This window comes from Bombina bombina, chromosome 3 (assembly GCF_027579735.1).
Source record: "Bombina bombina isolate aBomBom1 chromosome 3, aBomBom1.pri, whole genome shotgun sequence".
NCBI classification, from domain to species: Eukaryota; Metazoa; Chordata; class Amphibia; order Anura; family Bombinatoridae; genus Bombina; species Bombina bombina.
Genome location: NC_069501.1, coordinates 956589152 through 956594801, shown reverse-complemented (window position 1 = coordinate 956594801; position 5650 = coordinate 956589152).

The following is a 5650-nucleotide window of genomic DNA, read 5'->3' as shown; positions in this document are numbered from 1 at the left end:
GAGGAGTGTTTTTATTGATGGCTCAGTGAGGATCTGTTTTTAGTAACCGATTATGTACTTTTATTGGGGGTTTTATCGTTTGTTTTTAAGCCTGTTTTCAAGAAAGTTGATTTAAAAAAACAAAAACAATTTATGCTTACCTGATAAATTACTTTCTCTTGCGGTGTATCCAGTCCACGGATTCATCCTTACTTGTGGGATATTCTCATTCCCTACAGGAAGTGGCAAAGAGAGCACACAGCAGAGCTGTCCATATAGCTCCCCCTCTGGCTCCGCCCCCCAGTCATTCGACCGACGGTTAGGAGAAAAAGGAGAAACCATATGGTGCAGTGGTGACTGTAGTTTAAACAAGAAATTTTAACCTGACTTAATTGCCAGGACGGGCCGTGGACTGGATACACCGCAAGAGAAAGTAATTTATCAGGTAAGCATAAATTCTGTTTTCTCTTGCAAGGTGTATCCAGTCCACGGATTCATCCTTACTTGTGGGATACCAATACCAAAGCTTTAGGACACGGATGAAGGGAGGGAACAAGACAGGTAACCTAAACGGAAGGCACCACTGCTTGCAAAACCTTTCTCCCAAAAATAGCCTCTGAAGAAGCAAAAGTATCGAATTTGTAAAATTTGGCAAAAGTATGCAGTGAAAATCAAGTTGCTGCCTTACAAATCTGTTCAACAGAAGCCTCATCCTTGAAGGCCCAAGTGGAAGCCACAGCTCTGGTGGAATGAGCTGTAATTCGTTCAGGAGGCTGCTGCCCAGCAGTCTCATAAGCCAATCGGATGATGCTTTTCAACCAAAAGGAGAGGTAGCCATCGCTTTTTGACCTCTCCTCTTACCAGAATAGACAACAAAGATGATGTTTGTCTGAAATCCTTAGTTGCTTGTAAAATAGAATTTCAAAGCACGAACCACATCAAGAATGTGTAAAAGCCGTTCCTTCTTAGAAGCTGGATTAGGACACAGAGAAGGAACAATGATTTCCTGGTTAATGTTCTTATTAAACCAGGTTTGGTACGCAAAACTACCTTATCTGCATGGAACACCAGATAGGGTGAATTACACTGCAAAGCAGACAATTCTGAAACTCTTCGAGCAGAAGATATAGCTACCAAAAACAAAACTTTCCAAGATAATAACTTAATATCTATGGAATGTAAAGGTTCAAACGGAACCCCTTGAAGAACTGAAAGAACTAAATTTAGACTCCATGGAGGAGCCACAGGTTTATAGACAGGCTTGATTCTGACTAACGCCTGTGTAAACGCTTGAACATCTGGTACTTCTGCCAGACGCTTGTGTAAAAGGATAGACAGAGCGGATATCTGCCCCTTTAAGGAACTAGCTGATAAACCTTTCTCCAATCCATCTTGGAGAAAAGACAATATCCTTGGAATCCTAAACTTACTCCACGAGTAACCCTTGGATTCACACCAACAAAGATATTTCCGCCATATCTTATGGTAAATTTTCCTGGTGACAGGTTTTCTAGCTTGGATCAAAGTATCTATGACTGATTCAGAGAACCCACGCTTGGATAGAATTAAGCGTTCAATCTCCAATCAGTCAGCTGCAGAGAAACTAGATTTGGATGCTTGAATGGACCCTGTATTAGAAGATCCTGCCTCATTGGCAGTGTCCATGGTGGGACAGATGACATGTCCACTAGGTCTGCATACCAAGTCCTGCGTGGCCACGCAGGCGCTATCAGAATTACTGAGGCCTTCTCCTGTTTGATTCTGGCTACCAGCCGAGGGAGAAGGGGAAACGGTGGAAAGACATAGGCCAGATTGAAGGACCAAGGCGCTACTAGAGCATCTATCAATGCCGCCTTGGGGTCCCTGGTCCTGGCACCGTAAAGAGGAAGTTTGGTGTTCTGACGGGACGCCATCAGATCCAACTCTGGAATGCCCCATAGCTGAGTCAGCTGAGCAAATACCTCCGGGTGGAGTTCCCACTTCCCCGGGTGAAAAGTCTGACGACTTAGGAAATCCGCTTCCCAGTTGTCTACTCCTGGGATGTGAATTGCAGATAGATGGCAAGAGTGATCCTCTGCCCACCTGATTATCTTGGTTACTTCCTTCATCGCTAAGGAACTCTTTGTTCCTCCCTGATGATTTATGTATGCTACAGTCGTGATGTTGTCCGACTGAAATCTGATGAACTTGGCCGCCGCTAGCTGAGGCCATGCCTGGAGCGTGTTGAATATCGCTCTCAGTTCCAAAATGATTATCGACCATAGGCCCTGAGCTTTCAGGGCGCCCCAGACCGCGCCCCAGCCTAACAGACTGGCGTCTGTCGTTACAATGATCCACTCCGGTCTGCGGAAGCACATTCCCTGTGACAGGTGATCCTGAGACAACCACCAGAGAAGAGAATCTCTGGTTTTCTGGTCCAGTTGGATTTGAGGAGACAAATCTGCATAATCCCCATTTCACTGTTTGAGCATGCACAATTGCAGTGGCCTGAGATGAATTCGAGCAAAAGGGACTACGTCCATTGCTGCTACCATTAATCCGATTACCTCCATGCACTGAGCTACAGAAGGCCGAGGAATGGAATGAAGAACTCGGCAAGTACTTAGAAGCTTTAACCTTCTGACCTCCGTCAGAAATATTTTCATTTCTACCGAGTCTATTAATGTTCCCAGGAAGGGAACCCTTGTGAGCGGGGACAGAGAACTTTTTTCGGTGTTCACCTTCCACCCGTGAGACCTTAGAAAGGCCAGAACAATATCCGTATGAGCCTTGGCTCTGGGAAAAGACGACGCCTGTATTAAGATGTCATCCAGATAGGGTGCTACTGCAATGCCCCGCGGTCTCAGTACCGCTAGAAGGGACCTTAGCACCTTTGTGAAAATTCTGGGAGCGGTGTCCAACCCGAAGGGAAGGGCCACGAACTGGTAATGCTTGTCCAGAAAAGCGAACCTTAGGAACTGATGGTGATCTTTGTGGATAGGAATATGAAGGTACGCATCCTTTAGATCCACGGTAGTCATATATTGACCTTCCTGGATCATCGGTAAGTTTGTCCGAATGGTTTCCATCTTGAAAGATGGAACTCTGAGGAATTTGTTTAGAATTTTTAGATCCAGGATTGGTCTGAAAGTTCCTTCCTTTTTGGGAACCACAAACAGGTTTGAGTAAAAACCCAGTCCTTGTTCTGTAATTGGAACTGGATATATAACTCCCATCTTGAGTAGATCTTCTACACAGCCTAAGAACGCCTCTTTCTTTGTCTGGTCTGTAGACAGACGAGAAATGTGGAACCTTCCCCTTGGAGGAGAGTCCTTGAATTCTAGAAGATATCCCTGAGCAACTCTCTCTAATGCCCAGGGATCGGGAACATCTCTTGCCCAAGCCTGAGCAAAGAGAGAGAGTCTGCCCCCTACCAGATCCGGTCCCGGATCAGGGGCTACCCCTTCATGCTGTCTTAGTAGCAGCTGCAGGCTTCTTGGCCTGTTTACCCTTGTTCCAGCCCTGCAAAGGCTTCCAGGTTGCCTTGGGCTGTGAAGTGTTACGCTCTTGCTTTGCGGTAGCAGAGACTGAAGCAGGACCGCTCCTGAAGTTGCGAAAGGAACGAAAATTAGCCTTGTTTTTAGCCTTAAAAGGCCTATCTTGCGGGAGGGCATGGCCCTTTTCCCCAGTGATATCCGAAATAATCTCTTTCAACTCGGGCCCGAAAAGGGTCTTTCCCTTGAAAGGAATATTCAGTAATTTTGTTTTAGACGACACGTCGGCCGACCATGATTTAAGCCAAAGCGCTCTCCGCGCCATGATGGCAAAACCAGAATTTTTCGCCGCTAACTTAGCTAATTGCAAAGCGGCATCTGTGATAAAAGAATTAGCCAGCTTTAGAGCCTTAATTCTATCCATAATTTCGTCATATGAGGTCTCCGTCTGGAGCGACTCCTCCAGCGCCTCAAACCAGAAAGCCGCTGCAGTAGTTACAGGAATAATGCAGGCAATAGGTTGGAGAAGGAAACCTTGTTGAACAAATATTTTCTTTAGTAAACCTAATTTTTTATCCATAGGATCTTTAAAAGCACAACTGTCTTCAATTGGTATGGTTGTGCGCTTGGCTAGTGTTGAAACTGCCCCCTCTACCTTAGGGACCGTCTGCCACGCGTCCCGTCTGGGATCAGTTTTGGGGAACATTTTCTTAAAGATAGGTGGGGGAACAAAAGGTACACCTGGTCTTCCCCACTCCCTAGCAACAATATCCGCCACCCTCTTAGGGATCGGAAACGCATCAGTGTATACAGGGACTTCTAGATATTTGTCCATTTTACACAATTTCTCTGGGACCACCATAGGGTCACAATCATCCAAAGTTGATAAGACCTCCCTAAGCAGTACGCGGAGGTGTTCCAATTTAAGTTTAAATGCTAGTGAATCTGATTCTGCCCGCTGAGAAACTTGTCCTGAATCAGAAATTTCTCCCTCAGACATAACATCCCTCGCCCCTACTTCAGAGTGTTGTGAGGGTACATCAGATAAGCCTCCCAAAGCTTCCGACTGCTCCTCATCTGTTCTCAATACAGAGCTATCGAGCTTTTTAGGGAAAACTGGCAGTTTGGATAGAAAGGCCGCAAGGGAATTATCCATGACTGCCGCCAGTTGTTGCAATGTAATAGGTGCTAATGCACTAGAGGTACTAGGTATCGCTTGAGCGGGCGTAACTGGTGATGACACATGGGGAGAGGACGCCGGACTATCCTCATTACCTTCAGTCAAAGAATCATCTAGGGCTATATTTTTAAGTGACACAATATGATCTTTAAAGTGTATAGACACATTAGTGCACTTGGGACACATTTTGAGTGGGGGTTCCACCATGGCTTCTGAACACATACAACAATGCTTTTCCTTAGTGTCAGACATGTTTAACAGATTGGTATTATACACAAGCAGGCTTGGAAAAACACTTTATGCAATAAAAAATACAATTTGCAATAAATGGTACTGTGCCTTTAAGATAATAAAAGCGCACACAATTTTACAAAACGGTGAAAAAAGAACCAAATCTCTTGAAATTTTTTACAGTATGTGCCTAATGCTTCGATATGATTGCACAGCAAGTTTCAGCCTGATTAACCCTTTAATGCCCAAACCGCAGCCGCCTAAAGCAAACAGCCGGTTAATAAACTACAGCACCTTGCCACAGCAGCCTGCTGTGGCCCTTCCTTCCCTTAAGGATTGAATTTGAGAAAATCAAGCCTCCTGAAGTCCTCAAGCAGTCTCTGGACCCATGTGAAGCAGCATGCAGGGAAATCTTGTCAGAATAAACTGCGCAACTGAGGCGCGAAATTAGGCCCCTCCCACTTCAGAGCTGTGGGGCCTTCAGAACCCAATTTAGTTGACTAAAAATAATGCCATGTGGAATAAAACCCCAATAAACACCTCAAAAGTGCTTAAAAGTGTCAATAAAGAGTATTTTTCTAAACAAAATAATCGATTGCCCTGTTAAAGGGATAACCAGTCTATTGAGCCCACTTAAATAAGCCTCTAGTTCTATACTAAGTTTCAGAACATGGCTTACCCTTCCCACATGGGGAATCTTGTCAGTCTTCTAGCATTATCTTGTCTTGACTAGAAAAAAAGATGACTGAAACATACCTCAAAGCAGTTAAGCCTGCAAACTGTTCCC